At 37.7% G+C, this 26,491-nt stretch overlaps 1 protein-coding gene across 2 annotated transcripts in view; it reads right to left on the bottom strand.

Annotated features, from left to right (window-relative positions):
• The window catches only part of LOC127413696 (tight junction-associated protein 1-like), a 153,127-nt gene that overhangs the window by 95,163 nt on the left and 31,473 nt on the right, over positions 1-26,491 (bottom strand). For both annotated transcript variants that reach the window (XM_051651040.1, XM_051651041.1), the window contains exon 2: positions 11,588-11,736. The gene's annotated coding sequence lies outside the window, so the exon portion shown is untranslated. The remainder of the gene's footprint in view (positions 1-11,587; positions 11,737-26,491) is intronic.

Here is a 26,491-nt window from a genome sequence, read left to right as displayed (position 1 = left end):
ACAAGATTTAAAGCAGTTCAAGTACAGTCAATCTACTTTCAGACTATTTCAACATACATAATACTAATGCATTCTTAAAATTAAAAGTTGTATTCATTAACATTAGTTAACATGAACTATGGACAACACATTTACAGCACTTAATCTTGATTCATTTGACTTTCAACATACCGCGTACCAATGCATTTTTAAAAAGAAAAGCTGCATTTGTTAACATTAGTTAATTCATTATGAACTAACAATAAACAATTGTTTATTTAACAAAATAACTTCAAACGAGATTTTAAAAATGCTATTAAAATATTGTTAATTGTTAGCTCATGATACCTAATGAATTTACTAATGTTAACAAACAGAATCTTCCTGTAAAGTGCTACCCGAATAGTAGCTAACTTTTAAAATATAAGATATAATAAATCAAAGCATTATTTCGCTGGCTCAAAAACGAGGATTTTGGAATGTATGACTCTCGATTAGAGTGACAGCATACAGTGCTGTGAAAAAGTATTTGTCCCTATCCTGATTTCTTCTGTTTTTGTGTATATCTCATACTAAATTGTTTCAAAAATTCAAACAAAATCTATCATAAAACAAAAGGCAAACTGAGTGAACACATAATACAGTTTTTAAATGATGATGTTATTTGTTGAAGCAAAAAAAGTTATCCAATACTAACTGGACCTGTGTGGAAAAGTATTTGCCCCTTAGTTATCCCCAAATCTATGAATCTTCATTCATAATGGGGTTCAGCTGGACTAGACACACCCAAACCTGATTACAGCCATCCCTGTTAAATCAAATCAACACCTAAATATAACTTTTTCAGCAGCATGAAGTTGGCTGAAAGGTCTCACCCAGTAGCACACTATGTCAAGGTCGAAAAAAATTCCAGAAATGAGGACAAAGGTGATTGAAATACATCAGACTGGGAAGGGTTACAAAGCTATTTCAAAGCCTGTGGGACTCCAAAGAACCACAGTGAGAGCCAATATCTCCAAATGGAGAAAACTGGGTACAGTAGTGAACCTTCCCATTAGTGGCCAACCTTCCAAAATTCCTCCAAGAGCACAGCGACGACTCATCCAGGAAGTCACAAAAAAGCCAAGGACAACATCCAAGGAACTGCAGGCCTATCTCGTGTCAATAAAGGTCACCGTTCATGACTCCACTATCAGAAAGACACTGGGCAAAAATGTCATCCATGGAAGTGTGGCAAGGTGAACCCAGAAGAACGTTAAGGCTCGTCTAAATTTTAACAGAACACACATTGATCCTCAAACCTTTTGAGAGAATGTTCTGCGGACTGATGAGTTGAAAGTGGAACTGTTTGGAAGACGGAGGTCCCATTACATCTGGCATAAATCAAACACAAAATTCCACAAAAAGAACATCATACCTACTGTCAAGCATGGTGGTGGTAGTGTGATGGTGTGGGGATGCTTTGCTGCTTCAGGGCCAGGGCGACTTGCAATAATTGAGGGGAAACATGAATTCTGCTCTCTACCAGAAAATCCTAAAGAAGAACATCCGGTCATCAGTCCGTGAGTCAAGCGCAACTGGATTATGTTGCAAGACAATAATCCAAAGCATAGGAGTAATTCCACCTCTGAATGGCTCAAAAGAAGCAAAATTAGAGTTTTGGAGTGGCCTAGTCAAAGTCCTGACTTGAACCCGATTGAGATGCTGTGGCAGGACCTTAAACAGGCAGTTCATGCTCGAAAACCCTCCAATGTCACTGAAATAAAGCAGTTCTGCAAAGAAGAGTGGGCCAGAATTCCACCACAGTGTTGTAAAAGACTGATCTCCAGTTATCGGAAGCGTTTGGTTGTAGTTGTTGCTGCTAAAGGTGGAACAACCAGCTATTAAGTTTAAGGGGACAGTTAGTTTTTCACGTGGGTGATATAGGTGTTGGACAACTTTTTTGCTTCAATAAAAATATATATATATATATTTGAAAATTGTATTTTGTGTTTCTTCAGGTTATCTTTGTTTTATGTTATCACTTTTAAGGATCTAAAACAATTTAGTATGAAAAATACACAAAAAAAGAAGAAATCAAATACTTTTTCAAATTACTGTACTTGAACTGAGCTAGTGAACTCACTAACGATAGTTAGACAAGCTCATTAGCTAGCTGCTGACTATTTTTGATTTCCTCACTGCTGACATGCATTGCATTGGCTGGTGAGAAGTAATATAACTACCTTTACATTTTAATGTAAATTAAATAACAGTTGCCAGCAATGATTGCGTTTTTTGCAACAAGTAGAATCAACCATCACATCCTCACCTTATCTTATGCTGCATTCTATTTACATTTTACATTTACATTTATGCATTTGGCAGATGCTTTTATCCAAAGCGACTTACAGTGCCCTTATTACAGGGACAATTCCCCTGGAGCAACCTGGAGTTCAGTGCCTTGCTCAAGGACACAATATTGATGGTTGTGGGGATTGAACCAACAACCTTCTACTTACCAGTTCAGTGCTTTAGTCCACTACGCCACCACCACTCCTATTCAACTCCAAATGAGAAGCTCGTGCAGAAAGTTTCATCACATGTGCCCTTCAAGTGGAAATAATCGCAATTATGAATTCCGAACACACGAATGATATTCAATAATATTAATTTGTTATACATATATGACAGTGAACTACATTAATAAATCATATCTCGTTTTTAGAAGTGATTCAGGTTTATTCACTAATGTTTATTCACTGGTACTACAGAAAAAAAGACCTTTGCCGTCGTTCATTGCATGATTGTTTAAGTTTGCCTTCTTCCGTATTTAGTTTCCCACATGAATGTGTGGCATGTCGTTGTAACGAATGCCCGACTTGGAGGTACAAGCTTCCTAGGTGCACTTAAAGGCAGCATCCGATTTTGAGATGCAGGTGAGTGACGGCATGCAAACATGTCGGCAACAGGGGAGACATACAAAGTGATAAACATTCACTTTTATTAAATAATATTGATAAATGAAAAGTTCCTACATTTCATGATATTAAAACTTGTTTAACAAATGCCTGCAGAAGCAGGTGTATAAAACATGGAATTGTTGCAGAATTGTTTATCAATTGGGTTGCTAGGCGAAGTCTCTGGTGACAACGGGAGTGTAGATTTGTTTCCTTGCACATCATCTTCCGAGCATCTGGCAATGGAATGGCTTTATGGTCGGAGGTTGGAGATATCAAGTAGGAATATCCCACATACTAGTTGAATGGAACGCAGCGTGACTCCAAATTTCTTTGCCGGAATGCAGAAAATGTGCTCACCCAATGCTAGATAGAGCCGTTCTCTCTGACATCTGCAGCTCACTTACATGAAAGTTGGGGGGGGGGTGGGCATGCCTGAACTAGTTGATACAGGAAATCAGCAGCCTAATGAAGAGACTGACTGGCACAAAGTATTTTATGCATTTTAAAAATACACAAATAGCAAACTCAAATGTATTTAAATAAAATTTACATTAGATTTTTTTTTCAAAGACTTTAAAATACAAAGAACAAAATAGTATTTTGTATTTCAAATACTTTTATCTGAAATACTGCCCATCCCTGATAATAAGTGAAGTTAGTAGCATTGCAACTTTAGTTAGTTACTCCCCAACACTGTTGTGGAAGTACAATACTGTATGTAATGAAAGCATTTGTCCAAGTTCACTTACACAAGGTTGAAAATGCATATGCTCTTCAAAGAACCAGGACCTCTACATTTGCCCAATACAGAGGAAACGATATATTGAAGAAAGCACAAACAGACTCTCTCTTGATCATGCCTCACAAAATTCACCTTCACAGGGCTTAAAGTTTACTTACACCTAGGTTGAAGTCATTAAAACTCATTTTTTAACCACTCCACAAATGTAATATTATCAAACTATAGTTTTGACAAGTCGTTTAGGACATCTTCTTTGTGCATGACACGAGTAGTTTTTCGAACAATTGTTTACAGACAGATTGTTTCACTTTTAATTGACTATATCACAATTCCAGTGGGTCAGAAGTTTACATACACTAAGTTAACTGTGCCTCTAAGCAGCTTGGAAAATTCCAGAAAATGATGTCAATTGGCCAATTAGCTTCTGATAGGAGGTGTACTGAATTGAAGGTGTACCTGTGCATGTATTTTAAGGCCTATCTTCAAACTCAGTGCCTCTTTGCTTGACATCATGGGAAAATCAAAAGAAATCAGCCAAGTCTGGTTCATCCTTGGTAGCAATTTCCAAATGCCTGAAGGTACCACGTTCATCTGTACAAACAATAGTACGCAAGTATAAACACCATGGGTCCACACAGCCATCATACCGCTCAGGAAGGAGACACATTCTGTCTCCTAGAGATGAATGTAGTTTGGTGCGTAAAGTGAAAAGCAAAGGACCTTGTGAAGATGCTGGAGGAAACGGGTAGACAAGTATCTATATCCACAGTAAAACAAGTCCTATATCAACATCACCTGAAAGGCTGCTCAGTGAGGAAGAAGCCACTGCTCCAAAACTGCCATAAAAAAAACAGACTACAGTTTGCAAGTGCACATTGGGACAAAGATCTTACTTTTTGGAGAAATGCCCTCTGGTCTGATGAAACAAATATTGAACTGTTTGGCCATAACGACCATCATTATGTCTGGAGGAAAAAGGGTGAGGCTTGCAAGCCGAAGAACACCATCCCAACCGTGAAGCATGGTGGAGGCAGCATCATGTTGTGGGGGTGCTTTGCTGCAGGAGGGACTGGTGCATTTCACAAAATAGATGGCATCATGAGGAAGGAAAATGATGTGGATATATTGAAGCACCATCTCAAGATATCAGCCAGGAAGTTAAAGCTTGGTCGCAAATGGGACTTCCAAATGCACAACGACTCCAAGCATACCTCCAAAGTTGTGGCAAAATGGCTTAAGGACAACAAAGTCAAGGTACTGGAGTGGCCATCACCTCAAACCGATAGAAAATTTGTTGGCAGAACTGAAAAAGTGTGTGCGAGCAAGGAGGCCTACAAACCTGACTCAGTTACACCAGTTCTGTCTGGAGGAATGGGCCAAAATTCCAGCAACTTATTGTGAGAAGCTTGTGGAAGATTACCCAAAACGTTTGACCCAAGTTAAACAATTTAAAGGCAATGCTACCAAATACTAACAAAGTGTATGTAAACTTCTAACCCACTGGAAATGTGATGAAAGAAATAAAAGCTGAAATAAATAATTCTCTCTACTATTATTCTGACATTTCACATTCTTAAAATAAAGTAGTGATCCTAACCTGCCTAAGACAGGGAATGTTTTCTACGATTAAATGTCAGGACTTGTGAAAAACTGAATTTAAATGTATTTGGCTAAGGTGTATGTAAACTTCTGACTTTAACTGTAAATATTCATACCTGTGCTTAAATATCAAGATTTGCGACTTCGTAACAATAGCCAAACATTTTGTTAGTAATTACATTTCCATCAAAGAGCCGAGGCCAACACATTTAACGATAAAAGCAGCCTGTAATTTCCATGGGGAGATGTTTACAACTGTCAGTCTGGTATTTCTGCAGAAAGCATTTCCTCTCCTTCACCTTAAAGCATGCAATATTTAAATAATGTTATAGTGGTCTTTTTTCCTGCAGTATTTCTGCAGTCCTCCACTATGTATGAGAATACCGAGCCACAGGATATGGCAAAAAATAACAAATAAGAGGCCTGTGGCACTTAGCCATCCATGACAGACAGCTGGTGTTGCCCTGATACTGAGAGCCATTCACGACCAATTCCCTTAAGAACTTTAAAGGAATAGTTCACCCAAAAATGAAAATTCTCTCATCATTTACACGTCCTCATGCCATCCCAGATGTGTATGACTTTCTTTCATCTGCTGATCACAAATTAAGATTTTTAGAAGAAGATTTAGCATTGTTGATCCATACAATGCAAGTAAATGGTGACCAGAACTTTGAAACTCTAAAAAGCACAAAAAAGTCAGCACAAAAGTGATCCACATGACTGCAGTGCTTTAATCCATGTCTTCTGAAGCGATCCAATCAGTTTTGGGTGAGAACAAACCAAAATGTAACTCTTTTTCACTGTACATCTCGTCATTGCAGTCTCCAGGCATGATCTTGATATCAAGCTTGATTACACTTCCTAGTGCTTGACGTATACATTGCTGCTCGCCAAGGAGTTTGCTGATTCAAGCTTTACAGTGAATTTTAGTACATTTTAGTCTGTTCTTCCCCAAAAGCAACTGGATTCTTTCAGAAGACATGTATTAAACTACTGGAGTCATATGGATTACTTTTATGATGCCTTAATATGCTTTTTGAGCTTCAAAGCTTAGGTCACCAACCACTTGTATTGTGAGGACCTACGGAGCTGAAATATTCTTCTAAAAATCTTAATTTGTGTTTTGCAGCAGAAAGAAAGTCATACACATCTGGGATGGCATGAGGGTGAGTAAATGATCATTTTTGTTTTTGGGCGAACTATTCCTTTAAATATTTATTTTCCCTTTCTAAGAGACTGCAAGACGGACATTAAACGGACAGTTCGCCCAAAAATGAAAATTCAAATGACTATCAAGTTGTTCCAGATCTCATACTGTTAGGCAGTACTTAGTCTCAGGGCATTTTCAGATCTGTAGTTCATTTGTTTTACTCCAAAACAGGTACAAAGTTGTTAAAATAAACTAAAATTGTTAAAAGGACTAAACTGTTACTATTGTCTGGGATAACACCCTGAATGAGGGGTTGATATTTGCAATGAGTGAGAAGACCTCCTTCAGAATCCATTTAAACAGCACCTGCAGGACAAAAAAGTACAGTTCCCTGTTTACAATAATCACATCTGGGGTATTAGTTGCTAATTTTACAAATACATCAGAGCTTTTATAAACTACGTTTGACAACACAGACAGCAGATATAATGATTCAGTTCTGTAAGTCAAAGTCATCATTGACAGCTGAACTTCTGTTTACAAAAGAGATGTGCAAAACTACATATTTTCAAAACTGACTAGACAGTAGGTTACTTAAATGATTAGATAAGTTGATTAATCTGTCTTAATGAAGCCCTGCATAATTAGGCTGATTTGGGGTTCACCTGACCTCATTTTGACTCATTTATTTGGAGGCGTTTGCGGAAGATGCATTCTAGCGTTCAATAACAACTATATAGCGTGCAATAGAACGGAAAGGTATTATTGACCTCCTTGAATGTAACAGAATGCAGGAGTCTCAAGACATGTGATCTAACCTGTGGCACATTTGATTTGAGAGCTGCTCTCAAGCTGCAGATGAGGGGAAGATTATCAGTAAAAAAACAACTTAAATCTGGTACTGTTATCACATACTAAAGGTATTGCATGACTCCAGAAGACTTGGAATACAGCAGACAAGTCAGATGGACTATTTTTAAGGTGTTTTTCGTTGTATGGAAAACAGCTGCTTCAAAATTCTGTTTTATCTAACAGAAAAAGACCATTTCAATGACGTAAACAATAAAGGAATTAGAACGCTACTGGCCCTGAAGCATTTCCGGTATCATTACCGGATCCTTTAAATAAGGCTCCGAGTTATCATATTTTCTCAAAGAACATCAAAAGTTTGCCTGAAGTGACCTATCCAGACGTGCTGTTGATACTGAGCATCTACACGAGAGAGGAAATGAAATTGCATCGTAGTTTAGATGCTCACAATTATTTCCTCAGCAGAAAGATCAAGAAGATTGGATTGCTCCTTTTATAATTAACAAAGCCATTCAATGAAGATGTCTGTGTGGTCTGTTCACAATGTAAGGATTTCTTTTTTTGTGTTCATAATTTGTAAGTCGTTCTGGATAAAAGCATCTGCTAAATGACTGAATACAATAGTAAATTCCTTATGCAGCTTCATTGATTATAATAGGAGGGATCTATAATCACTTTTAGAGCTCTACCTATCAAACTTACAATTAGTTGGCATAAATTTAGTTCACCTACCAGAGATAAGATGTGTGCTACAGTTGTTAGTACAGTACGTATCTCGCTTCACTGCTGTGGTTCATGCGTCCATTTGTGGTTGCATTTTTGGAGATCTAAACACTTTATTTTCCATTATTTTCAGGCACCCAGGGAACATCCTGGATGGTTCAAATTTTAATAATGGCATTCTATAACAACCGTATTGATGTTAGTAACGATAATCGTGTTAAACACACTATGAATGAAGCGTCTCTTGCTTTGTTTTGAATAAGTTCGACAACTAGCAGGAAATGTTCAAGGGACAAAGACCTCACTCCCTTAAACTGACGAACAGTCCTTGAAATGGTCAATACAGATTTGGAGCAACACAAGCGTGAGTAAATAATGACAGAATTTTCATTTTTAGGTGAGCTATTCCTTTAAAGTCTGCACATTCTTGTCATTGGTGGTGTGAAGAGCATTTCTTGGAAAATCACATCGGGCAACAAATGTTGCACTTTGGGATACTTGGCCTAGCACCTCCTGTTGCATAGTGAGTAGCAAAGAAGATGAATGAATCAGATCTTAACTAATAGAATATTCTTCAGTAATCTCCTCCACCTGTTCTTTCCACTCACAAGTCACAATAAATCTTTGCCCCATATTTGACTTTTCTCATATCTAGAAAACACTATGAATCCTCATAAATATCTTTAATTATGTCAATAAACACAAAAATGCTTTTATTTACTAACCCTCATGTCAGTCCAAACCCGTGAGCTGTTATTTTTTCCATGGAACAGCGATTTTGTTTTGAAGAAACTTTACGCAGCTCATCTGTCATGCTCCAAATGGACCAAAAACCCCCTCCATAAAATCAGTCCATATAACTCATGCACTTGTTTCCAAATTTTTCTGAAGTAATATGATAGATTTGTCAGGGATAAACCAGAACTGAAGTCTTTATTCAATTAAACGTACAATTAGTCAGATTACAGTCACTCTAAATATTGCTGTTGCAGGGAGATAAATTGGGGCACTTGTTTATGATCATTTGCATTGCACATGCCTTTCTTTATTGTTATAAATATGATGATGCTATAATTCCCAAACCAGACCGCAATGTATCACATAGCTGCATATTAATCCATGCAACAGCAGAGACAGGTGTCTAAACCTCAGCTAAAGTTTGCTGTGGTAGAAGTTTCTTTAAAGTCTGAGCAAAGTATTTGAAACTCAACTTGAACATCCACTGTGACTTTGATATGGTGTTGTTAATATACCATTCGGTTTAGATGTTTCATTCAGTAGTTCATTGATTTTAAAGCTAGAAATAAAGTCATATGGGTTTGGAACAACATGAGGGTGAGTAAATGACAACATTTTCATTTTTTTGGTTGACAATGTGTAGTTAAAGACACACGTTCCTTTACATTTACATTTGGAAAAGAGATTTGTTGTAATAAATGGTTTTTGTGTGGCAGCAGTGCAGTGCATAAAATCATGGTCAGGAGGTCAGGAGTTTCAGTTAATGTTCACATCAACCATCAGAATGGGGAAAAAAATGTGATCTCAGTGATTTGGACCGTGGCATGATTGTTGGTGCCAGACGGGCTGGTTTGAGTATTTCTGTAACTGCTGATCTCCTGGGATTTTCACGCACAACAGTCTCTAGAATTTACTCAGAATGGTGCCAAAAACAAAAAACATCCAGTGAGCGGCAGTTCTGTGGACTGAAACGCCTTGTTGATGAGAGAGGTCAACAGAGAATGGCCAGACTGGTTCGAACTGACAAAGTCTATGGTAACTCAGATAACCACTCTGTACAATTGTGGTGAGAAGGATATAATATCAGAATGCTATTATGAGATGTGGGTTGGCGCTGTTTTGGCAGCACGATGGGGACCTACACAATATTAGGCTGGTGGTTTTACGGTTGATGCTGATCGGTGTATATATACTGTATATACAGTATATGTAACAAAAATCTGAATAATTTGTTAAGTATGTATTTATGACCAATAACAAAAATAGAATTCTGCAACACTGATCTGTGGTGATCAGCAACATGCCAGATTTGAGGTACAGAGGAAGTGCTGTGGGAGCCATGGGCATCCCTGATACAGCCCCCATACTGAGACTGAGAAAGCTAGAGTGATGGAACATGTTCAGTTTACCTGTCACAACCATCAAAGGCAACAGCATTTACTGAGAGACAAAGCATTTTGAAAGAAATGTTTTGAAATTGGCATTGAGCTTGGTACTTCATTATTAACCAGCAGCTGAGCTGGGCGGCGTTCAGTTCTACTGGCCCATGTTCACTTTTGTTCGGACATGCAGTAAATAATTTAATGGCACACAGACAGCAATGGTTCATATATCTATGCTTCTAGAAAAGTAATTTATTTTCCAGGAGCTTGAAGAGGGGTGAATATAACTTGGCTCATTATATTAGGTCTATATTATATAACCACTCGCCAGATTAGTCTAGCTCAACCTCCACTCTCTCTCTCACTCCTCTATAGAGCCAGAATAATGAATCGGGGCTGTACTCATATCAGAAAATCCCTCTGTATACCCTTTCTTCCTGTTTTCATTTTTACCTTATTGCTTTGATTTTCTTTTATCTTCTTCCATATTTATGTGAATGTTTATGTACATACTGTATATGGTTGTTTATTTAACTCTGGGTACATTCAGCACTGTGGATTTCTGTGAAAGTCTCGTTAAAAACATTTTTTTTTTTTTTTCAACTAAAAACGTCCAACAGTGCATGTACATGCATCACAGGAGATTTAGGTCTTCTTTTTCTTTTAATGAAAGTCATAATATTTCCCACCACACCGTCATTTCCAGCACATCTCATATCCTCTATCATGTTTAATAGAATTCTGTGGTGGAAATGACAGTGATGGAAATGACATTTTTAAAATGTTTGAAATAAAACAGCCACCTCCTTTGTCTTGCTAAGAATAATTGTAATATTTATACACATAATTATATAATACTTCACATTTTTGTGTGAGTTGGCAAAATTCCAGCATGATCGGAAATTAAGCCCAATGAGAATATTCTGTTCACAAGTGATATTTACCTTGAATTGTCTTTGTTTTCTTCAAACATCACTTTTTTTTCCATCATATTTCCAACTATCTCAAGCATGCTCTTCACTGACAGTTTTATTGACTTGGTTATCAAGAACACTAACCTTTGAAAAAAAAAATGTATGACATGCAAAATTTTTGTGTGGTGGAAATGACAGGTGTGGGAAAGTCATAATTTATGTGATTTTCACATAATAAATATTGCAAAAGTTTGTTTACTTCACTCTTTGTTTAGATGATTATAGTTTTAAACATGCAAAAATGTATATTTTATAATGGATTTTCATAGTTTAATGTCTGGGTCTAAAACTATTCATCTGATTTGAAAGCTCACAAAGCTACAGGAACATTCATAAACAAAAAGATGGCCACTTGTCAGCAGTTAATGTTAAAAAAAAAAAGTATGAATAAAGCATGAATAATGATTTCTCCTAGGGAACCAGCATACTTAACTACACCAGTACAGAGACTGACAATGACGTATATGTACAATGAGCAACAAAAGAAAGACAGCCACAGAAAGTTACAGAACAGCATGAAAATACTGCATGGCATCGCCCCTCACCTCATGTGTGCAAGCTGCATTCTCCAGAGTCATCTCCCCGAGTGTGTCCCTCTGGTCGCCAAGGAAACTCAACCTAGCACGAGTCTCACTCCTCTTCGTCCTGCTCTTCCTCCCCTGTTAAGCATGTGAACCTCAGGGCTATCAATGACCTGAAACAAAAACAGGTAGATGGAAAAACATGACCGTCATTGGTGCCGGAACAGCTCGCTGCCAATCACGCAGGCCCGGGATTAAGTGTCAGCAAAGACACAGCAGGGCCCGTGGGACGGCTGGAACGTGTCTCAAATGAACGTCTGCTTCACTGTTTTACATTCACGCTCACTGATTCGCTCACTATTCGCCGACCCCTTCACGGTCCCCGTGGGCTGAGGCAGAGACGCCGACATAAAGCAGTTAGATGCTAATTAAGGTGCATTCCATCTTGAGAAAGTGGCTTGATTAATGGATGGGAGGGACAGCTCTGCGGAAAGCCAGATATTCCCCTGATACTGCGCACCTAACATAAACTGACTGGCACAAGACAAGACACAATGATGCTTGGGGAGAAAACAGTAAGCACAACTACAGAGTGAGACCTTAAATGCATGCGATGGCAACTCAACAGCAGTTCTTGTCTGAGCAGATCTGCCATACAGATAACCAGCAGTGTATTTCAGCAGTTTGTGATGGTTGAATTCCCATCAAAATTAATTTTATTCTTTTATTTATTTCTTATTTAATGATAGAGACCATTGAGAAGAATCTAGGGATGGGAATCATAAGGAATCAAACCATTCTGATTTTAATTCCGATTCCTCAATTCTGGTTACTTAACGGTTGCATTAACGATTCTTTTAGTACTTTTGAGGAAGAAATATTTGGAAATAAGTAATGCAATACTTGTTGGATTTACTATCCTCAGCTATCTGTAACCAAATGATGAGATGATGTCATATTTTAACAGAACAGATTCTTGCAAAAGGCATTAACCCAGACTTTTTAATTAATATATATATATATATATACACACATATATATATATATACATACAGTGGTGTGAAAAAGTGTTTGCCCCCTTCCTGATTTCTTATTTTTTTGCATGTTTGTCACACTTAAATGTTTCAGATCATCAAACAAGTTTAAATATTAGTCAAAGATAACACAAGTAAACACAAAATGCAGTTTTTAATTGAAGGTTGTTATTATTAAGGGAAAACAAAATCCAAACCTACATGGCCCTGTGTGAAAAAGTGTTTGCCCCACCTGTTAAAACATAACTTAACTGTGGTTTATAACACCTGAGTTCAATTTCTCTAGCCACACCCAGGCCTGATTACTGCCACACCTGTTCTCAATCAAGAAATCACTTAAATAGGACCTGCCTGACAAAGTGAAGTAGACCAAAAGATCTTCAAAAGCTAGACATCATGCTGAGATCCAAAGAAATTCAGGAACAAATGAGAAAGTAAGTAATTGAGATCTATCAGTCTGGAAAAGGTTATAAAGCCATTTCTAAAGCTTTGGGACTCCAGAGAACCACAGTGAGAGCCATTATCCACAAATGGCGAAAACATGGAACAGTGGTGAACCTTCCCAGGAGTGGCCGGCCGACCAAAATTACCCCAAGAGCGCAGCGACGACTCATCCAAGAGGTCACAAAAGACCCCACAACAACATCCAAAGAACTGCAGGCCTCACTTGCCTCAGTTAAGGTCAGTGTTCATGACTCCACCATAAGAAAGAGACTGGGCAAAAATGGCCTGCATGGCAGAGTTCCAAGACGAAAACCACTGCTGAGCAAAAAGAACATTAAGGCTCGTCTCATTTTTGCCAGAAAACATCTTGATGATCCCCAAGACTTTTGGGAAAATACTCTGTGGACTGACGAGACAAAAGTTGAACTTTTTGGAAGGTGTGTGTCCCATTACATCTGGCGTAAAAGTAACACCGCATTTCAGAAAAAGAACATCATACCAACAGTAAAATATGGTGGTGGTAGTGTGATGGTCTGGGGCTGTTTTGCTGCTTCAGGACCTGGAAGACTTGCTGTGATAAATGGAACCATGAATTCTGCTGTCTACCAAAAAATCCTGAAGGAGAATGTCCGGCCATCTGTTCGTGACCTCAAGCTGAAGCGAACTTGGGTTCTGCAGCAGGACAATGATCCAAAACACACCAGCAAGTCCACCTCTGAATGGCTGAAGAAAAACAAAATGAAGACTTTGGAGTGGCCTAGTCAAAGTCCTGACCTGAATCCTATTGAGATGCTGTGGCATGACCTTAAAAAGGCAGTTCATGCTCGAAAACCCTCCAATGTGGCTGAATTACAACAATTCTGCAAAGATGAGTGGGCCAAAATTCCTCCACAGCACTGTAAAAGACTCATTGCAAGTTATCGCAAATGCTTGATTGCAGTTGTTGCTGCTAAGGGTGGCCCAACCAGTTATTAGGTTTAGGGGGCAATCACTTTTTCACACAGGGCCATGTAGGTTTGGATTTTGTTTTCCCTTAATAATAACAACCTTCATTTAAAAACTGCGTTTTGTGTTTACTTGTGTTATCTTTGACTAATATTTAAACTTGTTTGATGATCTGAAACATTTAAGTGTGACAAACATGCAAAAAAATAAGAAATCAGGAAGGGGGCAAACACTTTTTCACACATATATATTTTTCATATATATATATACACACTAATTTTCATAAAATAAAACAAATTACAACAACAAATGAAACTCAATTCCGTTTTTAAAAAATTGGTTCTCGGTTTCTCACTGTAGAGGACACTTATTGGTAGTTTTATTTTTTTTTACCAAATTCTGTATTTGTTTTTTGTTTTTTTCTGGATTCCATTTTTTATTTATCAAGGGTGTTCCTAATAATGATAATAAAAATAATAATAATAATAAAAATAATAAATAACACCATTTAAATTATTTCTATTATTATTGGTACAACATTGAATATATATATATATTTTTTTCTACACAGCGGTAGTATATTTCTGTCATAATGTCTGTAATTTCATGCGTCCAGCTAAATAGAGCTTTTATTTTGGACATCACACTGGGACATATTGTGATTTAAATTTGATTAAAGGTGCACTCATTAAAAAAGTTTTACTCCTAAAGAAATGTATTGCAATTTTAGAAAACACACACACACACACACACTATATCATTTACTCCATTTAGAGCTGAGAAGCTGCTGAACCACAATAAAGAAATACTGCAAGAGCAATAAAACAATTACTTGGCTGCTTTAGCAAAGCAAGACTGTTAGCCTATTTTCCTGTATGCTTTCTTTGGAAAACAAGATAAGGAGCAACACAAGCAGACGTCACAAATTAACGTTTTAAAGATGACAGCGGATTTCCCAGGCCCAGCTTAACTGATTGATGTCAATGAAGACCCGTAACGTTCAAGATTTAAATTCAGCCACCCATGATTCAGTACAGGCTGAGGAATCTCTCTGAGCAGTTTGCTCAAAAGACCCTTTTAAAAGTCTTCCCATACTTCACTTAAAGACCAGACATCCATGCTGGGCTGGCTTGCGGATCGGTAAATGGTGTCTGGTTTTTGACTAGCTTCATAAAGCATGAAAACATTGGAATCAGATTAAGGCGTAAAACTTGCCATTGTGTATTGAGGTCCGCTGCCCAGCAGGATGTAACAAGACAAAAACTTCTCTGGTAGTATTAGAGAATGATACTTACAATCCAATGGGAATACATTTCCTTACTCAGGAGTCCAAAATGCACAAAAACCAAAGCACTGCATGTGTAAACAATGTACTGTGCAGCTGTGGATGAGACAAGCTTTGAAAAACTTGCTAGAGATGTGTTTAAATATGTGTGCAATAGAGGCAGACCGATATATCGGTTCTACCGATTAATCGGTGCCGATAGTTGCTTTTTGGAACTTTCGGTTATTGGCAAAAATCTATGCCAATAGTTTTAATCTAGCGAATGTAGGCTATAAAAAGCTTAATTTGTTAAATACTTAAATACAAAGGATGGTAACGGAGCCAACTCTCCATCATTTCAAAATAAGTAAGTGTATTGCAGGCTTGTTTGTAGTTAAAAGTCCCATGTTATGCACCAAAACTTTATTTTCTGGTTATTATTGGGATTTTGGTTGCACAATAAACTGCTGGTATCGTATTCTTTTTGGACTCTTGTAGCCTCAATGTCTGTGCCTGTCATAGTAAGGAAAGACTTGTTAAAAACTATTGGCTGATAAATCGGTTATCAGCCTCTTCAACCACCTTAGTTACCGTATCGGCAAAATCCACAATCAGTTGACCTATAGTGAGCAATTGTGAGGTGGATGCATTTTGATTGTGTCACACATCTGCATCGCTATCCTGCATCATCACCACCATTTCCTTTTGCATTACAAAAGCTCATACAGAAACTGAATGGCTTAGTTGTGATTTAATGTGGTTTCTAACTATTCAGATGACCGTGGGCATGAGGATTCAAGCATAAAGTGTGACACCCAGAACATTTCAGGCATGGACCAAAATCAGAATAAAATCATCCTCATTACGGTGACAAGGCTACATCTCTTTCATCTTTCAACTTTCCTTTTGTGTCAGCTGCCTTTTGCTGATGTAGGAGTCTGCGTTTTTACCTCTTAAACCCTTTCCAACAAATGAGCCAGCAATCTCACTTGCCCAAGCCTGCAATCTCGGTGTAATCAAGTGGAGCCGACACGTGAACCTTAGACAAATCAAATCGGCAGTAATGATATGATGTAATGAGCAAAAGTGATGTATTGTGCAAAGTAATCAACTAGGAAATTTCTGGCTTGCAAGAATAAAACTAGATAGGTTTGTCAAGACGAGAAGGCGTGAAAGAGCCTGATCTGACAGTTTAAACAATTTCAGGTTTTACAGGCCCAACAGTCAGATAGAAAAACAGAAAGAATAAGATTTGCATCAGTGTATGTTTTTAGTGGAGAATGGGATATTTAATGCATTAAACTTGTAAAAATTGCCAAATTAAAAACATGTGGCTCCATAGTGCCGACAGTACAGTGAGCTGTGATGACTGTCTTTTGACAGTGCTTCACCCGAGTGGGTAGACGCTGTGAAGCGATGGCCCCAGGTTAATTACATTGATATCATTACCTACTTCAGGTTGTTATGACAGCCAACAACTGCACAAGTTGAGCCTGAACTCATTTTTACTTAGACAGGAAGTGTCCGTCTGACCAACACGAACGTAGCCAACTAGATCAGCTTTTAAATGCCGTTAAAAGGAAAAGGGATATGCAAACTTACATATCTTCTCAACTATATCTACTGTTTATTAAACCTGAGAAAGATATTTGAACTCAACAGCCAAAAAAACACCCCTCTACCTTCAGTGCTTCTTCAGAAGTTCCGCCTTCCAAATTCATGCACACTGGAATAGTGTTGTGTGGATCGGTCCAATCCACTTTGTTTCTTTTCCCATTTACAGAGCCAGGGCTGTGTACAAACACAGGATTTTTTTTCCAGCTCACAAACAGAATGGACAGCTAGCGAACCGTGAAGAGGTTCACGGAAATTGACAAAAAGTGCATTGGATTAAAATGACTTACTCCACCTTTAATGGGTTATCAGCTTCCTTTTCTTCTGCTTTCTATCTTGTTTCTGAACAACAATCTAAATTGAACAATTATATGATTTGGCGACTAAAAACAGCCATTTGGCTCCTTAATGATTCAGTTGAGCCAATGGCTTGTAAGTCATTTTTTTTTAGTCTGGAGCCCTGTATTGTGAAAAAAAAAAAAAACAAGTAGAAAAATGCCAATGCATGCTAAAACGGTTTTACCATATGTTCAACAAAAAACGCGTAAATAGTACAAATTATGAAAATGAACAATAAATGTAAAAAAAATAAAAAAAATAATAATAATAATAATAATAATAAATGAAATATAATTTTTTTTTATTATAAAATATAATTAGTAAAATTTACTGTATATTTTCGTAATGTACCTAGTTAGAAGATCCCATGTATTTTTAACAGCATTAGCTGGAAAATAATTTATTTCATATGAAAGCATAAGGGACATTGTAACTAAAATATACCCATATGAACTGATATCGAATTGAAATCAGAATCAAAAGCTTGTGGAAATCCGTATCAATACGCAGCCCTATACTATACGTTTCTTCATTCTATCATCTCCACAGAGATACACTAAACGTCTCCTCTGTCACTAAGGGCTCTTTTCTTGTAAGTGCGCAAATAGCAGCACTATGCGCAACAACCGTTCTATGTCTAATCTAATTTTCATGAGAGTGCTAAATCGAAGCTCAATTTTCGTGCCAGCGTAAAATGCAAGTGGCCGTGGGTGGGAGCGTTTGCGCTATCTGTGGGTGTATGACCACAAACTGTGGTTGTGTTAATGAAGTGGCGCAAAGTGCAGTTTGCTATTTTCCTGAGAATTAGGTCATTCCGATAAGATATTTCACATCCACATATGTTTTCAGCGCAAAGTTTAAACTTAGTTCCTACATTTGCAGTTTGGAGATCCCACAGCAGGTAAAGTTCATGTTTAAACTCTGAAAATATAGTGGCAGATTTGTGTTAAACTATCTATAAGTCATGGTATTTTTAAATTATTATTATGTTTACATTTACAATTGTATTCATGATATAATTTGTATTGGTATTTGTCCATCTGTTGTTGTCAAGTGATTTTTAAGTCACTGCAGAAGGGGCCGGTGGAAGAAGTTGGAGAGGGTAAAATGTTTGGATTTGGTAGGTTTTTTTGACCACTGTTATTCTGATTATATTTTCATTTCGTTTGAAGTGTAATTTGAATTTAGAAATATTCCTGGTTAAATTTTTTTCTTTTCAATAAATAACATTTTTCAAAATCGACCGGTAGATGTGAAGTGTGTGCCGATACAATCACAGTTTATAGGCTACAAGCCATGATTTGTGTGTCAGTAGATGAAAATTATTCATAATATTTACATTCTCTATAATGTATAAATATGACAATACTATGAATGTGCTGTCTTTGTTTATATCACTGGTGCTTGACAGGGAATAGATTACATAATAGGATGTAGATGATGTGATAACCGGAGAAGAAACTCTGAATTAAATTGCACTTGACCCAGCCCATTAGGACTATTCACGCACAATTTGGCAAAACCCACTTGCGCCTAGATACCAAAACTTCATGGCCATGGCCATTGACTTTGTGCTAATAAATTAAAGCATGGTGATGCGTTTAGCACTAGGGCTCTTAACCCTTTCGCACGTACAATCAAACCAGTGTGATAACACTAGGTTGGGCTCAGAGGCGTACTATCAAACCGGTGCGTTCTGCATTCATGCTGCTGTTTACCAGCAGAGAGGTACTGAAGCAGTTGTCATAATGAATCAGCTGCTCAAAAAGTAATTATTGTAAATAATCACAATATCTTTAGTTATGTTAAAAACATTAAAATAATCACAAATGGAAACTATAAAGCTGTTACCGCTGCCTATAATACCATAACAGCTATTAAACTGTTTTCTGATGTCAAACAAAGAATTGAGCCTTCTCCCATTCCATAAGTCACTCATTCTCACCACTTCTGGTGGTGGGAAAGTGGAAGGGCAAGGTTTTTAGAACCTTCTATGCTCCTCCTTGTATGCTTCTATGACGAACTCAGAATCCCATGCTGCATTGCAATGTAAACAATATGATGGCATGCATAAAAGTGTTCACGATCGCATCTTATCTATCATAATCAATCATTATAAACATCTAAAAACCACGTTACATGTTTGATAATATATAATCTGCTACAGTAAATTTGTTTTAACTACAGCGCGGATTAAAGGATTTACGCTTGGGGATCCATCAGGACAGGAGACACTCACGAGCGAAAGGTTTAAAATAGAACCCTAAATTTCATTAACATTTAATTCTAAAGTATGAACCCATAACGACCAAGAACATTTGCTGTTACACGATCGCTAAATTAAATTGAAACCAGAGCGCTTTCAGTTCACTATCAAAATCCTCACTTATATTTTAGCTGGTGTTTGCTGCATACCTCTGCAAACGGCACGTGTATCAGAGCGCGTCAGAAGCGGTTAATCTTCACGTGCTCTTCAGGAGCTGCCCTGAGCTCGGTCCGCGATGCGGGCTAGTAAGACCCTCCGAGTTCATTTAGAGTCCTTACATAATGCAATAACACCGTAAAATGAGACATAAAACACGCCATTAATGGCATTTCTACTGTGTTTAAATTTCCTGATTCGGATAGTAAAATGTTATTGGAATTTGAAATGCACAATAATCACAGTTATCTCAAATAATAGCAGTTAAATCAAATAGTCACAATCAGATGATTATTTAATAATTGTGACAGGCCTAGCCGATACAGAAAACACAGAAATGAGCAGAAAAGTGAGTAGAATTTTTCAAAAAAATGTATCTGTCAAAAAGTAATAAGTACTGATTATTTCACAGACACAAGTCCGAAAACAAAGTGGCACACACAATTCTATTTGTGGACTTTTAGTTTAGTTGCTTGCTACCAAGCACCTTAAACATATCATCTTTCAAAGATTGGATGCGACTAACCTGGCAAACGTTGGCAAATCCAGTAATTAGTTCTTCCTAAATAGCGCTCATTGCATCAACCGGTTACCTTGTAAACACAACTTTGTTTCCAAACGGACTTGTGCACCCCTACTGCAGGAAATTGCGTAGAAGCCAGACAAACAGATTGGAACTTCTGATGGTGCTTGCCAGACATTTATTGAATGGACTGTGCTTGGATCCACAGGGCCGAGACTTCTCATAGCATGAGTAAAAAAAAAATCAAGATTTATAACCTAATCGAGAAACAACAGTAATGCAGTTTTCTTAAGTTCTTCTGTGAGCATTGTCCACACGGAAGTAGCTTCCCCCACAAAGGCCAAAATCATGCTCTGTTGATCACCATGTAATTCCATCAGTCTGTTGCTCCTCAGATGCTGGCTAACACTGCACTGGTCACATGTGCTTAGGGTCAGAGCTCTCCCAACACACACACACACACACACACACACACACACACACAGAGAGAGCAGAAGAGGAAAGGACTGGCTGAGTCACAGAAGAATCTGTCGTGTATGTGACTGACTGAGTTGAGTCAGTGGTCGGGTCTGGAAGCTGTCAGCTCAATGTGTAGAAGACGTTTGATCCTAAGGTCCCTCTCGCTGGACTGCCCACAGGCAGCTGTCTCCGAAGCGCATCAGCCAAATGTGGACGGACTGATGAGAAATCAACTTGACATTTTCAACATTGCTCTCTATAACCTCAACTTACCTATTAATACCTGTTTACTCCTGTAGCCTTGAAAACAATTCTTAATAAAAGGCATCCGTCTCTCCTTAGTACAATGCGAATGTTGCAATGTTTTGATTTCTACAAGTAAACTTAGCATGGTATTAGGGCTGCAACATTTGTTTAATCGGAACTGAAATTGCAACATTTCATTGTGTGATTATTAAACTTACGGTGTTTGAGTCAATGGTGTGGTTTGCTTATAATGTGTGAATGCAAAGCTGTCCAGGGTTCACTTTCTTTTACATTTATGGAATTACAACATTTTTGACTGCTAAATGTTACTATCCAAATCTAATGTTATGCAAGTGCACCAGGATATTGCAATGTTTTTTTGGATAGAGGAGGAGTTGACAGTATTTTACCAGATTTTGAATGAGAAGCGACTGTCAACTATACGTGGAAGCTGAAAGGTCTTCCTTTTGAATATGACAGCCCTGCATTAGCATAATCACAAAAATTAACTGTTTTATTTGTATATAGTGCAACACTGAAGATCGGATTTATATCTGTTTGCCGTAGACACATTGATGTGGCCAAGTGTAAATACCCGCTTAGCTTTGATATCCAAGCAGCATCAATATTAGATTTTACATTTTTACTGTCTCACATTCAAATCGCAATATCTGACACAAAAGAAATGCAATATTACTTTCTAACCAAATCATACAGCCCACAGTGATACTATAGTAATACCAGTATCATGTCTATGATAATATCATGCTTTTCTGGACATGTGCTATTGTATTACCATATGATACCATCATTTTACCATTGTTCCGCCACAGGGACATTCATTTCAAGGGATGACAGCGTAACAAAATGCAGTTCAGTACAACTGAGAGGATGTTCTATTGACAGCCCTCAGTGGTGAAACTAAAGCTTATATATTTGTGGCTTACTGACAATTTTTAGCCATTTCACATTACTTAAATGTTTTTTGTTTGTTTTTTTGTCATTAGAGTCACTAAACTGTAATCAACTAAATTAGAAACTGTTACTGCAATACTAAAAAATGTTAGCTTATACTGTATCTGTAATGATCTTAGGAAATGGAAAATTAGCCTTAACGACAAATACATACTGGTGCAATCGATTACCATGGAAACTACTGGCACAGTGACAGGTGTATTTAATTTCTTCTCCCCTACAAAAATCGAGAGTTCATGGCAAATTTGCCGTAAATTTGCCAGTGATAAATTTCACATGCAAATGAGCTTTGTGGCAAACTTGCAGCAAATTGTCCACTGTTGCCAAAGGTTTGCCAGAGGTTCACCACTACCGGTGAAGAGCTGCAAACTTCTGGCAAACATTTGTGGCAAATCAAAAGCTTGTTTGCATGTGAAAATACCAAGCGGCACATTTTCTGCAAATTTGCAGCTAGTTTCGATTTTTTGTAAGGGCTGTCTGATTAATTTAGTTTGTGGAGGAAATTAAAACAAAAAATGTAATGCAGTTTCCAGCTCACAAAAGCATTTTGAAAAGTATGTTATGCATTTACAGTCAAATACAATTATTTTCTTTGTGTTTTTCATATGATTGAGCTCCAGTCTCATAATTCAGTCTCTTGACAAAAAAAAACGAATTGTTTAATAGGATTTTGAGAAGGAAAATAAGTTAGACACCACATGTCTAGCTCTTGCAATTGTTCGTTTTCCCAAAACAGAAAAAACATCCAATTTCCTGCTAGAAGACCATCAAACTGAATCAAAAACAATCATTTGCAAAGTGCTGTAGCATCACTCCCCATAAAATACTGAGTGTGATCATGAAAGCCTCAAAAAGTAGGGCTGAAAATAATTATTTGATCATCAATTAATGTAAAGAATAATCTGTCGATTATTTCTTCCATTGACAGGATGAAAAAAAAAAAAAAAGTACAATTATCGACAAAATTTACTACTTCCGTTAACATTTTTATCGATTAGTTGTTGCAGCCCAAAAATCTATACCAATATCCTATACAAATACTGAGGAAAAATAAGACATTAGGGTGAACACAAGTGGGTCAATTAAGTCAAGTGGATATATTTAGCTATTTAAAACGGTTTTGTGTGAGGGGCTAAGCTATTTAGCATCATATTTAAATTTAAAATAACGCTAATGACAAACTACCAGAAAGAGCTCCACCTTAACTGTACTCACCCTTCATTCTGTTCAAAGACAGTTTTATTTGCCCTCAATGACCAAAGTTTATGCTCATATTACATAATGCAACTGAAGAAAAACTCAAAGAAAGATGAAACTTTTAGCAATAACCATATGAGTACTGGAAGTTGGTAAGTGGGATCAAATTACACCTTGTGGAGCCAGCATTAGCAGAGCTTTTGTTTACAGGATACACTCAGTACTTAGAGAACATGGTGGTGTGGGCTTTCACTTACGCACAGAAAAGAAAAAAAAGTGAAACATGCTTTTAGCCTACTGGGCAGAGTGTGCATTATCTATACTAAAAGGCTACATCAGTTAGCCCTTTTCCACCAACGGGGTGCCAATGCTGGTGCCCAATGAGGCCCTGTTCAGTGCAATTCCACCAAAGGGGTAACATCCTCACCATGTAAAATTTTCAGAACAACAACTCAAATCCACGACTAAAGATACAAAACTAAACTAGACTGTACAAAACTACACCACTCCCATTATAATCAACAAAGTCGTCTGAACTGGAAGATCCCAATGTTGCCACATTCAGTTGATGCAAGGGGTGTAACTGGAAGTTTCTTCCACTTTGGGCACTTTCATTTCCCAGGGGTTGATTTTTATTAAAACAATAAGATTTCAACTTTTTTGATCACTGACTTGGAAACTTTGGACCATGCCTTCATCACTTATTTATAGTACTTTTCAAAAACCTTTTATGTACAGACTTCACTGTTTCTAGCCTTGTTCAATATTAAACTATGAAAAGCCATTATAAAAACACTCATTATTGTGTTTAAAATGTTACAAATCTAAACAAAGACTGAAATAAACCATTTAAATATTAATTGTGTGAAAATGATATTAATTTTCCAAGAATTAAGACTGTCCCACATTTTGGCGTCATCTACACCACATCAAACAATTCTGCCCAATTTTTTTTCCCCCAAAAGTAATTGTACTTGTTAACAAGGTTGACAAAAGTGTCAGTGAAGAGCATGCTTAAGATGAAATATGAGACAAGTGATGTTTGAAGAAAAAGAAAATTCAAGTTAAATATCAATTATGAAGTTTCCAATCAAGCTGCACTTAGCCAAATTATGCAAAAAGTGTGAAAATATTATTTAATCGTGTGTATTTGCGATACATAAAATGTTAGCAGAGTTGGCCGTTTTATTTCAAAACCGTTTAAAATTTCATTTCATTTCCAATCATCAAAATCATTTCCAGCACGGAACTGTATTGCAACACAACACAGAATTTAAGATGTGCAGGAAGTGACGTTTTAACAAGAGTTTACTTTCTAGAAGTTTCCAAAACAAGTGCCTAAAGTTGAAGAAACACTCTAGTGTCTAGTTTGGACACGTTGCAAGTTACTTTGGATAAAAGCATCTAAATTATTACATACTTACCAAGAACAAAATGTTGTTTATCCATTACCTAAAACCTACCTGCATCTACAGTGCATCCGGAAAGTATTCACAGCGCTTCACTTTTTCCACATTTTGTTATGTTACGGCCTTATTCCAAAATGGATTAAATTCATTATTTTCCTCCAAATTCTACAAACAATACCCCATAATGACAACATGAAAGAAGTTTGCTTGAAATATTTGCAAATTTATTAAAAATAAAAAACGAAAAAAATAAAAAAAATAAATCACATGTACATAAGTATTCACAGCCTTTGCTTTGAAGCACCTTTGGCACCAATTACAGCCTCAAGTCTTTTTGAGTATGATGCTACAAGCTTGGCACACCTATTTTTGGGCAGTTTCTCCCATTCTTCTTTGCAGGACCTCTCAAGCTCCATCAGGTTGAATGGGGAGCGTCGGTGCACAGCCATTTTCAGATCTCTCCAGAGATGTTCAATCGGGTTCAAGTCTGGGCTCTGGCTGGGCCACTCAAGGACATTCACAGAGTTGTCCCGTAGCCACTCCTTTGTTATCTTGGTTGTGAGCTTAGGGTCGTTGTCCTGTTGGAAGATGAACCTTCGCCCCAGTCTGAGGTGCAGAGCGCTCTGGAGCAGGTTTTCATCAAGGATGTCTCTGTACATTGCTGCATTCATCTTTCCCTCGATCCTGACTAGTCTCCCAGTTCCTGCCGCTGAAAAACATCCCCACAGCATGATGCTGCCACCACCATGCTTCACTGTAGGGATGGTATTGGCCAGGTGATGAGCGGTGCCTGGTTTCCTCCAGACATGACGCTTGCCATTCAGGCCAAAGAGTTCAATCTTTGTTTCATCAGACCAGAGAATTTTGTTTCTCATGGTCTGAGAGTCCTTCAGGTGCCTTTTGGCAAACTCCAGGCGGGCTGTCATGTGCCTTTTACTGAGTGGCGGCTTCCGTCTGGCCACTCTACCACACAGGCCTGATTGGTGGAGTGCTGCAGTGATGGTTGTTCTTCTGGAAGGTTCTCCTCTCTCAACAGAGAAATGCTGGAGCTCTGTCAGAGTGACCATCGGGTTCTTGGTCACCTCCCTGACTAAGGCCCTTCTCCCCCGATCGCTCAGTTTGGCCAGGCGGCCAGCTCTAGGAAGAGTCCTGGTGGTTCCAAACTTCTTCCATTTATGGATGATGGAGGCCACTGTGCTCATTGGGACCTTCAATGCTACAGAAATTTTTCTGTACCCTTCCCCAGATCTGTGCCTCGATACAATCCTGTCTCGGAGGTCTACAGACAATTCCTTGGACTTCATGGCTTGGTTTGTGCTCTGACATGCACTGTTAACTGTGGGACCTTATATAGACAGGTGTGTGCCTTTCCAAAACATGTCCAATCAACTGAATTTACCACAGGTAGACTCCAATCAAGTTGTAGAAACATCTCAAGGATGATCAGTGGAAACAGGATGCACTTGAGCTCAATTTTGAGTGTCTTGGCAAAGGCTGTGAATACTTATGTACATGTGATTTTTTTTTCGTTTTTTATTTTTAATACATTTGCAAAGATTTCAAACAAACTTCTTTCACGTTGTTATTATGGGGTATTGTTTGTAGAATTTTGAGGAAAATAATGAATTTAATCCATTTTGGAATAAGGCTGTAACATAACAAAATGTGGAAAAAGTGAAGCGCTGTGAATACTTTCCGGATGCACTGCATTGAGATATTAAGACCACTGCTGAGCCCTTGAACAGCAAATATTATAGCCGACTATATTAAAGCAGAACCTACCTGCCACTCAGAGACACAACTTCTTACCTTTATTCAAGTGAGGTCTTAGCCAGGGGAAACTGGCACATTAGCAGCACTTGACCTTGGCATTATCATATATTCTAATAAAATAAATCAAGCCCGGAATAAGGAGTCTGCATTATCCCCGATTTTCTTTTTAAAGGTAAATGAAAGTCTGACAACGAAAACCGTTGTTGTCACCGACTTCATGTGGAAGATGTTTTTCCGCACTCTTCTTTATTAAGCAAGGCTATATGCATGCAAATTTATGAGTA

This window comes from Myxocyprinus asiaticus, chromosome 23, assembly GCF_019703515.2.
Source record: "Myxocyprinus asiaticus isolate MX2 ecotype Aquarium Trade chromosome 23, UBuf_Myxa_2, whole genome shotgun sequence".
In the NCBI taxonomy this organism is placed as follows: domain Eukaryota; kingdom Metazoa; phylum Chordata; class Actinopteri; order Cypriniformes; family Catostomidae; genus Myxocyprinus; species Myxocyprinus asiaticus.
The sequence above is the reverse complement of the archived record's forward strand: the minus strand, read 5'-3'. Positions and strand labels throughout refer to the sequence as shown.